The sequence below is a fragment of the Macaca mulatta genome, chromosome 5 (assembly GCF_049350105.2).
Source record: "Macaca mulatta isolate MMU2019108-1 chromosome 5, T2T-MMU8v2.0, whole genome shotgun sequence".
Lineage (NCBI taxonomy): Eukaryota > Metazoa > Chordata > Mammalia > Primates > Cercopithecidae > Macaca > Macaca mulatta.
Genome location: NC_133410.1, coordinates 24572581 through 24585589, shown reverse-complemented (window position 1 = coordinate 24585589; position 13009 = coordinate 24572581). Strand labels below are relative to the sequence as shown.

The 13009-nt window shown below is 45.2% G+C and overlaps 1 long non-coding RNA gene across 1 annotated transcript in view; it reads left to right on the top strand.

Moving 5' to 3' along the window:
- LOC144341133 (uncharacterized) overlaps positions 1–13009 on the top strand; it is a 35677-nt gene that overhangs the window by 3470 nt on the left and 19198 nt on the right. Inside the window, exon 2 of the long non-coding RNA XR_013417799.1 lies at positions 9803–9896. This is a non-coding gene — a long non-coding RNA (uncharacterized LOC144341133). The remainder of the gene's footprint in view (positions 1–9802; positions 9897–13009) is intronic.

Genomic DNA, 13009 nt, shown 5'->3' with positions numbered 1-13009 from the left:
AAAAGCTAGAGTGGGCACTCCTATGCAGGCCAGCATGGTTCCCAAGCACATGCTGCTTCCGTTATACCAGGATGTCCCCCTGTGTCCACTGTGTGTATAAACACTGCACTGAGCCATCCAGTCCACGTACTGTTATTTCAGTTTTTATCGATGCATCGACACTCTTCACAATATGATTCTTTTGTATTTTTTATTTTTCTGAGACAGAACTTCACCCCTGTTGCCCAGGCTGGAGTGCAATGGTGTGATCTCAGCTCACTGCAACCTCCTCTTCTCAGGTTCAAGTGATACTCCTGCCTCAGCCTCCTGAGTCACTGGGATTACAGGCATGCGCCACCACGCCCGGTTAATTTTTGTACTTTTAGTAGAGACGGGGTTTCACCTTGTTGGTCAGGCTGGTCTGAAACTGCTGACCTCATGTGACCCACCCGTCTCAGTCTCCCAAAGTGGTGGGGTTACAGGCATGAGCCACTGCGCCCAGCACACAATACGATTCTATGCTAGCCATGAAAGGTCATCTAGTGGTAGCATTGTGCCGAGCAAGGCTCTGGGAGCTTACTGTAACAAACTCGTGGTTCACTGGCAGTAGGTACTGTTGTCATCTCCATTTCTGAGATTAAAAACTGAGGCTGGGCCCCATCTCTACTAAAATATGAAAAATTAGCCGGGCGTGCCAGCATGCACCTGTAATCCCAGCTGCTTGGGAGGCTGAGACAGGAGAATCACTTGAACCTGGGAGGCAGAGGTTGCTGTGAGCCGAGATCGTGCCACTGCACTCCAACTTGGGCAACAGAGCAAGATTCCATCTAAAAAAACAAAAACAACAACAACAAAAAACTGAGGCTTAGGGAGTTTAGGTGACTTGCACAAGTCACATGGCTAGTAAGTAGTAAAAAGAGGGTTTGAGCCAGGTTTATTGGCTCACACCTGTAATCCCAACACCTTGGGAGACCAAGGCCGGAGACTGCTTGAGCCCAGGCTGTGTTAGTGCCACTGCACTCCAGGCTGGGTGACAGAGCAAGAGCCTGTCTCAAACAAAACAAAACAAAACAAAACAAAAACAAAAAGAGGGTTTGAACCCAGACGTTCTGTCATCCGTATCCTTCTCTGCCTTGATCACTAAACGATACTGCCTCTACCCTACTTGAGGAGGAAGAGTCACTTTGCATTTTAATAAAGCACCCACATTATTAACATAGTGTCATATTCATAACAGGAAATTAATAAATATGCTATTAATTGGTAACGGGGGGAGACAATCATGGAAGGGAGGAAATAACTAATTACTAGGCGGGCAGCTAGTCAGAATGGTCTGGTAGACTATCAGAGATCAAAGATGTTTGGCTGGGCAAAGTGGCTCACACCTGTAATCCCAGCACTTTGGGAGGCTGAGGCAGGCGGATCACCTGAGGTCAGGAGTCAAGACCAGCCTGGCCAACATAGTGAAACCCTGTCTTACTAAAAATACAAAAATTAACCAGGTGTGGTGACACACACCTGTAATCCAAGCTACTGGGGAGGCTGAAGCAAAAGAATTGTTTGAACCTGGGAAGCCAAGGTTGCAGTGAGCTGACATCACGCCCTTGTACTCCAGCCTGGGTGATAAGAGCCAAACGCCCGTTTCAAAACAAACAAACAAACAAACAAACAAAAAACCAACTGCAGGGTCAAAAGCCTTTGAGAAAAAGCTGTGATTATCCAAATGCAGTGTTGCCTTCTTGTTCCAGAAAGCTGAACTGACGGGCTGGAAAGAGGGAAGAGCTCCTGGGCACCCTCTCAAATCTGAAAAACTGGCCCTGCCTGTTTGATCTAATGCCTTTGAAAGGTTAAATCAGCTCCTTTGGCTCTCCAAGCACTCATTCAACAACAATAAAAACAATTTTTTTCAGACAAGTTCCTGCTCTGTCTCTCAGGCTGGAGTTTAGTGGCGCCCTCATGGCTCACTGCAGCCTCAACCGACTGGGCTCAAGGGATCCTCCCACCTCAGCCTCCCAAAGTGCTAGAATTACAGGCATGCGCCACCACGTCCGGACATTCAACAAATATTTGCTGAGAGATAACTCCATGCCAGGCACTGCGAACAAGCAAAGGCCCAAATACAGCCCCTGCCTCATAGAGCTTACATCAGAGGAGTCATGAGTAGAATATATCTCAGGTGAGGCTAATTGCTATGAAGGTAAACAAACACTGGGAGTAACAGGAGAGGAGTGCGTTTTAAATAGAGTACTCAGGCCAGGTGCAGTGGCTCATGCTTGTAATCCCAGCACCTTGGGAGGCCGAGGCGAGCAGATCACTTGAGGTCACGAGTTCGAGACCAGCCTGGACAACATGGCAAAATCATGGTGGCATGTGCCTGTAGTTCCAGCGACTAAAAGAGGCTGAGGCAAGACAGTCGCTTGAGGCCAGGCACAGTGGCTAACGCCTGCAATCCCAGCACTTTCGGAGGCTGAGGCAGGTGAATCATGAGGTCAGGAGTTTGAGACCAGCCTGGCCAATATGGTGAAACCCCGTCTCTACTAAAAATACAAAAATTAGCAGGGTGTGATGGCGCATGCCTGTAATCCCAGCTATTCAGGAGACTGAGGCAGTAGAATCGCTTGAACCCGGGAGGCGGAGGTTACAGTGAGCCAAGATCGCGCCATTGCACTCCAGCCCAGGTGACAGAGTGAGACTCTGTCTCAAAAAAAAAAAAAGAGAGAGAGAGAAACACATCATTAGGCAATTTCGTCATTGTGTGATCATCCTAGAGTATACTTTCACAAACCTAGATGGCGTAGCCTGCTACACACCTAGGATATATGGTACAGCTACAAACCTGTACAACTTGTGACTGTACTGAATACTGTAGGCAACTGTAACACAATCAGAAGTATTTATGTATCTAAACAAAGGCAGCTGTAACACAATGGGAAGTATTTGTGTATCTAAACGTAGAAAAGGTACTGTGAAAATACAGTATTATAATCTTATGGGACCACAATCATATACGCAGTCCATTGTTGACATGACTGTATATATTTCACTTACTTGGAAAATTGTAATATATATATTTTTTCACTTAACTTAAAAAATATGTATTTTATTAAAATACATATTTTATATATACTTTTATATGAAAAATATGTGTATATTTCACTTACTTGAAAAGACATCAAACGAAGCAATTAAGAATTTAAGGCCAGGCGTGGTGGCTCATACCTGTAATCCCAGCACTTGGGAGGCTGAGGCAGGTGGATCCCTGAGGTCAGAAGTTCAAGACCAGTCTAGCTAACATAGTGAAATCCTTTTACTACTAAAAATACAAAATTAGCCTGGCATGGTGGCGCACGCCTGTAGTCCCAGCTACTTGGGAGGCTGAGGCAAGAGAATCGCTTGAACCTGGAAGGTGGAGGTTGCAGTGAGCCGAGATCACGCCACTGCACTCCAGCCTGGGCAACAGAGCAAGACTCTGTCTCAAAAAATAAATTAAAAAAAGAAAAAGAATTTAAGAACTGGGTTCTTGAGTCAGGCAGCCAACCTTTCGCCTGAATCCTTCCTACTCTCTCTCTCTGTGGCTTAGGTAGAAATATATTCCTTTATTTTTATTTTATCTTTTTTTTTCCTGCCACCCATTCTTTGCAGAAACATATTCCTTTAACACTCCATTTTTGAGTTTGTAAAATAGAACTAACAACAGTGCTAGCCAGGCACGGTGCCTCCACCTGTAATCCCAGCACTTTGGGAGGCCCAGGCGGGAGGATCACTTGAGGTCAGGAGTTTAAGACCAGCCTGGCCAACATGGCAAAACCCCATCTCTAGTAAAAATACAAAATTTAGCCAGGTGTGGTGGTGGGCACCTGTAATCCCAGCTACTCGGGAGGCTGAGGCAGGAGAATCACTTGAACCTGGGAGGCAGAGGCTACAGTGAGCCGAAATCATGCCACTGCACTCTAGCCTGGGTGATAGAGCCAGAGTGTCTCAAAAAAAAAAAAAAGAAAGAAAAAAGTGCCCATGGAATGAGGTTATAAGGTTGCTATAAGCATGCCCAGAATAGCTGCTCAATAAATGGTAGCTACTATATTATTATCACTATTATTAATATTAAATACCTACTCTCTGTCCAACATTTTGCATATATTACCTCTATTCATTACCAAGAACCATGAAAGATAAATATTATTATCCTCAAATACAGATGGAAAAAAATCCCTCAGCTGGAGAGGTTGAGGAATTTGCCCAAGGGGAAGGGACAGCTCTCAGGAAAATCCTTCAATGGCCCTAGGTTCCCAGGACCACACCCACCGAGACTGGCTTCTCCAGGGAGCATATGTGAGTAACAGCCTGTGGCTTCCATTGTCTTTTCTTGCCGGCACACACTGCATTACGACTCTCTCTTTGTTTAGAAATCAGTCTCCTTGATTTGCATTTGGTATCAGGGTTCTTTCTTTGTTTAGAAATCACTGTGCTTTGATTAGTTTGTTTCTATTAAAGAACAAGAAATCCTTTGTCCTTGAGGTCCCAATGACATAAGAGTTGTGACTGCATGGCCCCAGGCACCACAATTTCTGCTCCATGATGGTAATAAAAGGAGTTGGGACCTATGCCCTGTCAGAGCAGTAACCCATTGGGTCTTGGCAGGAGGGCCAGGCCCCATTCTGTCTTCATCTCAGACATTGAGAGTAGTGGCAGGTGGAAGGTGCCTCAATAGGAAGGATGAAAGCAGCAAAACTGCTATTTGCATATGAGAAGGAATAAAAGACAAGGGAAATCCCTTTTCTTTTCTTTTTGTTTTTTTTTGAGACAGTGTCTTGCTCTGTCACCTAGGCTGGAGTGAAGTGGCATGATCTCGGCTTACTGCAGCCTCCAGCTCCTGGGTTCAAGCGATTCTCCTGGCTCAGCCTTCTGAGTAGCTTGGATTACAGGTGCAGCCACCACTCCTGGCTAATTTTTGTATTTTTGTAGAGACAGGGTTTCACCATGTTGGCCAGGCTGGTCTCGAACTCCTCACCTCAACTGATCCGCCCACCTCAGCTTCCCAAAGTGCTAGGATTACAGGGGCGAGCCACCACACCTGGCGGGAAACCCTTTCTCTATCCTTTGGGGCCATCTCCTTGAAATGAAACGAATTAAAGGAAGGTGTGGCCCCACGGGGAGAGAACCCCAGTTTGACAGAGCCTGGAGTGTCAAGGTTCCACCATTATGACACATGGAGTCAGGACACCAGGCCAGGGTTCTTGGGCCTCTTAGTACCATACTTCACTGCCACCTAATCTTGAGATTCTGGAATAGTCTCCTGTAAAAGATGAGCCACGTTCAAACAACAATTTGAACCCAACCCAAGCTCTTGTATACTCTTAACTAATATGAGATCAATAACTTTCACAATTCTCGCATTCTAACCATGAAATAATTTGCTCACTGGACAAAGAGCCATTCACCTGTTCCTTCGTTCACTCAGTAAATATGCATAGGATAGTATGATGTGTCAGGCACGGTTCTCAGTGCGGGGACTATAGCAGTGGACACCACAGACAGAAATCCCTGCCCCATGGGGCCCATGTGCTGTCAGGAAGAGACCAGCGATAATAAATACACAAATAAGTAAGTTATATTGGATATTGGAGATAACAAGAGATAAGAATTGAAAAGGAGAGAGAGAAAAAATAGGTGGAATGAAGCCAGGCATGGTGGCGCATGCCTGTTGTCCCAGCAACTACTAGAAAGGCTGAGGTGGGAGAATTGTTGGAGGCCAAGAGTTCAAGACAAGCCTGGGCAAGTAGCAAGATTCCGTCTCTACCTTTTTTTTTTTTTTTTTTTTGAGAAAGAGTCTCACCTATAGCCCAGGCTGGAGTAAAGTGGTGTGATCATGGCTCACTGCAACCTCTGCCCCTCGAGTTCAAGTGATTCTCCTGCTTCAGCCTCCTGAGTAGCTGGGATTACAGGCATGCACCACCACGCCCAGCTAATTTTTGTATTTTTAGTAGAGATAGGATTTCGGCATGTTGGTAAGGCTGGGTCTTGAACTCCTGACCTCAGGTGATCCACCCACCTCGGCCTCCCAAAGTGCTAGGATTATAGGTGTAAGCCACCACGCCCAGTCCCCTGTCTCTATTTTTTAGAATATGGGGGATGAAAGGGATTGAGGATACAGGTAGGGAGTGGTAGTTGATGTTTTCAGGAGGGAAGTTGGGATTGGCCACTTGGAGAGGGAACATTTAGATCTGGAGACTGTAAGGGAGTCAGCCGTGTGCACACCAGGGAAAAGACTCAAGTAGGCGTAGGAAAAATGGGCGTGTGACTCACATTTTGTAAGTCTGATCCTACTTTTCCACCATGTTACATAATAACCGAAGAGATATATTCCCAAAGAGGGAGACATGATTCAAAGAGTAATAAAATAGAAATCATCATTGATGCAGGGAATATGGGAACATATGTTTTAAAGCTAAGTGACAGCATTTAACTAAAATCTAAACCATAATTCTTAATCAGTCCCTCCTGAAAATGCCTTGCTAAAGAGATTTGCACACAGTAGCAACTGAGGAGGCATTCAAAGCTAAATGCTCTTCTTGCAGGAAGAACTTGGGGCTTGCTTTTCTTTTGCAAAAGGAACTTTTCAGAAATGTCTTGCAGGTGCCTCTCCCAAACACTGAAAAGGACACAACCTCTCACCCGTGGTTCCCTTGGCTGAGTCTAAACCACGGGCACACAGTTAGGCAAATCCAAACTAAGGAACACTGTGAAAAACAACTGGCCTGAACTCTTCAAAAATGTTAATGTCATAAAAGATATAGATAGATAGATAGATAGATAGATAGATAGATAGATAGATAGATAGATAGATAGATAGATAAGATAGGCTGGGAGAGCTGTTCAATAATAAAGGAAGCTAAAATGACATAAATCACACAACAAAATACAATGCCTGATCCTTCATTGGATATGCTGAATTAACATTTTTCTTGAAAAACCTAAACAGCTATAAAAGACATCATTGGAACAACTGGAGAAAAGTGATTATGGACTATACGTTATTTTTATTTATTTATTTGTTTTTTGAGACAGAGTCTCGCTCTGTCTCCAGGCTGGAGTGCAGAGGCATGATCTCAGCTCAGTGCAGCCACCACCTCCCAAGTGTAAGTGATCTCAAGCCTCAGCCTCCCAAGTAGCTGGAATTACAGGTGCTCACCACCATGCCCGGCTAAATTTTGTCTTTTTAATAGAGACAGCATTTCGCCATGTTGGCCAGGCTGGTCTTCATCTCCTGGCCTCAAGTGATCCGCCCGCCTCGGCTTCCCAAAGTGCCACTATATGTTAAATAATAGCATCTAATGATTACCAAATTTACTGAGTAACAATTTATCGTGTTTCTGAGGGAGAATGCCTCTGTTGTTAGGAGATGCGTGCTGAAGAGTTTAGGGAGATAGTTTAAGATTTCTGCAGGTTATTCTCAAAAGGTTCAGCAAAACCAAACAAACATAAATAAACAAGAGTGTATACATGTACAAAGAGAGAGAGAGAAGAAATGTGGCAAAAATGTTAACAGTTGGTAAATTTAGGAGAAGAGTGTAAAAGCATTCATTGTCCTATTCTTGCAATGTATTTGAAGATGTAAACTTCTCATTTAAATTTTTTGAGACAGGATCTGTCTTTGTTGCCTGTGGCTGAAGTGCAGTGGCACTATTCGTAACTCACTGCAGCCTCAAACTCCTGAGCTCAAGCCATCCTCCTGCCTCAGCCTCCTGAGTAGCTGGGACCAAAGGCATATGCCATTTTTCTTTTAAAGTTGGGGAGAAGGAATCCTTCAACCAGTCTTCACTCTGTCTAGACTTCCTTGCAGTGGTTTTTCTCACTGTGTGACCTTATTGCTGCCTTATATCCTTTTTTTTTTTTTTCTTTTTGAGATGGAGTTTCACTCTGTCACCCAGGCTGGAGTGCAATGGCATAATCTCTGCTCACTACAACTTCTGCCACTAGTTCTAGTGATTCTCCCACCTCAGCCTCCTGAGTAGCTGGGATCACAGGCACACACCACCATACCTGGCTAATTTTTGAATTTTTTTTATTAGAGATGGGGTTTCCCCATGTTGGCCAGGCTGGTCTTGAACTCCTGGCCTCAAGTGATCCACTCATCTCGGCCTTCCAAAGTGCTGGGATTATAGGTGTGAGTCACAGCACCTGGCCTGCCTTATATCCTTTTTGCAATAAGGAGTGTGGGGCATAAATCATTTAAAAATAGCAGCTTCTTTCCAGACATTTTTATTTATTTTATTTTATTTGGTCTTTCCAGACATTTTTAGTGGCGAACATGTGATTAAAAAAAAAAATTAGCCGCCTTGCCATTTAAAGTAAAAATACCTACTGTAAAAAAGACACAGCTATAGGACAGGCACAGTGGCTAACGCCTGTAATCCCAGCACTTTGGGAGGCTGAGGCAAGTGGATCGCTTGAAGTCAGGAGTTCTAGACCAGCCTGGCCAACATGGCGAAACCTTGTCTCTACTAAAAATACAAAATTAGCTGAGCGTGGTGGCGCATGCCTGTAATCCCAGCTACTCGGGAGGCTGAGGCAGGAGAATCGCTTGAACCCGCGAGGTGGAGGCTGCAGTGAGCCAAGATCATGCCACTTCATCCAGCCTGGGCGACAGACTGAGACTCTGCCAAAAAAAAAAGATACAGCTACAGAGGCAAACACCAGGACAGTGGCTGCCAAGGATTGGGATGGTGAAGAGATTGACTACAAAGAGGCGTGAGGGAACTTTAGGGAGAATGATGAAATATTATCTATCTATTATCTATCATAATTGTAGTGATGGTGGTACAGCTTACATTTGTTAAAACTTTAGATGTGTAGACTTAAGAAATGCAAATTTTACTGTGGCAAATTATACCTCAGTAAACCCGACTTAAACATATACACACACACACACACACACAACAACAACAACAACAACTGTTTCTCAACAGGTTGAGATGAGTCTGTATTAGAAACTTGTTCTAGGCCGGGTACAGTGGTTCACACCTGTAATCCCAGAACTTTGGGAGATCAAGGTGGGAGCACTGCTTGAGGCTAGGAGTTGGAGACCAGACCGGGAAACATAGTGAGACCCCGTCTCTAAAAAAATTAAGAAATTAGCCAGGCATGGTTCTAGCTACTCAGGAGGCCGGGATCACTTCAGCCCAAGAAGTCTAAGGCTTTATGAGCTGTGATTGTGCCACTGCACTCCATCCCGGGTAACAGAGTGAGATTCCGTTGGTTAAGGAAAAAACAGAAACAAAAAAACCCAAAAAAGTTATTCTAAATGAAGCCTTACAATCGGTACTCTCCTTAAAAGGCAGAGGAAAGAAGATAGAAGTTTTTAACAGCAAAAGCATTTTCTGAATGTTTGAAAAATGCACACAGCATAAGCTGTTCATTGTCTGGGGCTGTTTGGAAGTCTAAATTAGTAGATTAAATCTCAACTCTCTGAAGCAGCCAGGAGGCACTTTCAGGTCCCTATCGTAAGTTCAACTGGACTCCATTGGTCAGGTTAAGACCCTTTAGGGATCTGCTGTATGGAAGAAATGGAACAGTTTTATTTACCAAATCAATATGTTGGTATGCAAATGAGGGCCTCTGGGGTGGTGAAAAACAGATTACTCTCAGAAAGATCAAAAACTTCATCTGCAACATCTTTTGGACCATTAGGCATTGCACACTTATAGAACAGGCTGGATTCAAGTCCACCGCCTCTCCCCCAGGGCTAGGCATGTAGAATACTCAAGCCAGTAACTTATAGTCATTGCCTTTGTTCAAAGCCGGAACGCTTGGTTCTGCATTGCAGGAACAGTGAAGACAGACAGCATCTCCTTCCTCTGAAGATTCTGTTCGGAATGAATAAAGTTTTAGCATTCTCCCTGGATGGGGCAGCTTAGCAGGTGAGTTCCTGACATTTCTGAGTAGACATGGGACTCCTCCTTCCTCCAGTCCTAAACTGCACACCAACTTTACTGGTCAGAGAAGCAGGCACCACACCCCACACCTTTGCATCCAGGTGACAAACAGCCAGCACTTCTTCTAGGTGAGTTGAAGTGTTTCCAAGAGTGTGGAAGGTGAAAAACACCAGGGATTAGTGTCTAGGCTCCGGACTCAGTGTCTGAATTTGGTTCCACCATCTTGGGCCCTTAAGCAAGTCAGTATCCCTACACTTGCCTGCATTTTGCCATCTGTAAAATGGCAAAGATAATACTAACAGCAAATGCTTGCATGTATCTTCTTCCAATCAGACACGGTTCTGAGCACTTTACATATACCAGCCAGAGAATCCTCACATAGCAGTAGTTGAAGTCAGTAGTATTATTCTCCTCCCCCTCCCCTCCTCTCAGTGAGGAATAAATAAATTCTTACCATGAAGGGCTTGGAAATAGTTCAGGGCCCAAAACACTGAATAAGTTTCAGCTATTATTTGAGATGGTTTCAAAGGTCACATGGATAAGCATTTTTAGGTCCAGAGATGTGCATTTATAAAAATAAATGCAGGCGGGCCAGGCACAGTGGCTCAAGCCTGTAATCCCAGCACTTTGGGAGGCTGAGACGGGCGGATCATGAGGTCAGGAGATCAAGACCATCCTGGCGAACACGGTGAAACCCCGTCTCTACTAAAAAATACAAAAAACTAGCCGGGCGAGGTGGCGGGCACCTGTAGTCCCAGCTACTCGGGAGGCTGAGGCAGGAGAATGGCGTAAACCCTGGAGGCGGAGCTTGCAGTGAGCTGAGATCCGGCCACTGCACTCCAGCCTGGGCGACAGAGCGAGACTCCGTCTCAAAATAAATAAATAAATAAATAAATGCAGGCCAGGCATGGTGGCTCGTGCCTGTAATCACAGCATTTTGGGAGGCCAAGGTGGGCGGATCACCTGAGGTTGGTCAGGAGTTCAAGACCAGCCTGGCCAACGTGGCAAAACCCCATCTCTGCTAAAAATACAAAAAATTAGCCAGGTGTGGTGGGCATACCTGTAATTCCAGCTACTTGGGAGGCCGAGGCATGAGAATCGCTTGAACCTGGGAGACCAAGGTTGCAGTGAGCTGAGATCATGCAACTGTGCTCCAGCCTGGGTGACAGAGCAAGACTCTGTCTCAAAAAAGAAAAAATTAAAATAAAATAAAGAGATTCAGCAAAAATTACAAAGGTGGAATGCAAATGCCGAAACACTGGAAAATACTGCTCTAGATCCAAAACAGCCAAAATAGTGCCTGCTTTTATTTACGTATTATTTACTTATTTATTTATTTATTTATTTTAGAGATAGGGTCTCTCTCTGTTACCCAGGCTGGGGTGCAGTGGTGCCATGATAGTTCACTGCAGCCTCAATTCCTGGGCTCAAGTGATCCTCCCACCTTGGCCTCCCAAAATACTGGGATTACAGGTGTGAGCAGCCACCCTGCCCAGCCAGTGCCTGCTTTTACTGGCTGTCTTCCCTCCTCTCCTCCCTTACAAATGTCCACCTCTCTGTGGTCCAGCAGGCAAGAAAGAAGTCAACTGAATTTCTTCTAGAGAAATTATAGAAAGAAAGAAAGAGAGAGAGAGACCACGCGTGGTGGCTCACACCTATAATCCCAGCACTTTGGGAGGCCGAGATGGGTGAACGGGTGGATCACTTGAGGCCAGGAGTTCGAGAGACTAGCCTGGCCAATATTGTGAAACCCTGTCTCTACAAAAAAATACAAAAATTAGCACAGCATGGTGGCACACACCTATAGTCCCCACTACTCGGGAGGCTGAGGCAGGAGAATCAATTCAACCTGGGAAGCGGAGGTTACAGTGAGCTGAGATCACACCATGGCACTTCAACCTGGACAACAGAGCAAGATGCTATCTCAAATGAATAAATAAATGATAAATTAATAAGAGGAAGGAAGGAAGGAAGGAAGGAAGGAAGGAAGGAAGGAAGGAAGTTAGTTCCAGCTCAAGGGTCAAGACTGTGTCCCCAGGAAGAAGCAAAGGCTGTGTTTTCCACACCGTTATCTAGAGGTGAGCCGGCAGAAGCTCCTCCCAGACCGCATCTATCAGACAGGCAGACAATAACTGCTTGGGTGAGGAACCAAGGGAGGAGACACCACCTGTCCCCACTAATGACAGAAGACCTGGCAGCCTGAAGCCCTAATATTGGCTCTGGCCCTTTAAGATCCCACCCCACTTAACTGTAACACCCCCCTTCTCCAGGAAATTGGCAAGGAACCTTGGGCTGTTGGCCTTAGCGCTTGGAGACAGTGGGACAGAGTTGGCAGGACTGCCTCCCCTGCTTTGAAAATGTTTAACAATAGGTAACTTTGGCATTTCGAGCAGGTCTTGGATCACGGGAGTTGTGGAGGCCCTGGGAGATGTAGAAAAGGCATGGTGAAAGGTTTTGTTTTGCCCGGAAGGAAAGCATGTGGATATCTCAGTCAGCTCAGACTTCTACTCGGGCTGAGGAGTAAATCAGGAAGAGCTTCTGAGTGTTCACAGAACGCCGCCTCTACCTTGTAGCTGCCCAGGCGGAATCGTTCAATCTCTCATCTGACATCACCTTCACAGAGTCAGTTTCATTCGCAAGGAAAACATTGACCAAAAAAAAAAAAAAAAAAAAAACCACACACAACAACAACAACCAGAAGTAACTTTCTTTTAAAGGGCTTCAAACCTCCTGCTACCAAAAACTAGAATTCCCGGTCTCTCTGGTTTACTGTCCCCCAACCCAAGCTTTGTGATGGTTTTCACTTCTTCCAGCGACACTGAAGGCAGCCCCAGCAGTAATTTTCTTGCCTTAACCTCTGCAGACACGAGCTTCAGGCTCATATTTTGGCTCTGCGAAGTGCTTTTCACGCATCCTCTCATGCAAATCTCACGACAACCTCGTGAGTTTGGGTCTCTAGTTTTTGCCCTGTGTTACAAATGAGGAAACGGAAGTGCGAAGGGCTTGAGCAACTCGCCACAAGTCGTGATGCCATTTAAAAGAAGGGGTGGGATTTGAACTCAAGACTGTGCCCCAGAAACTGTTCCTGCCATGCCATA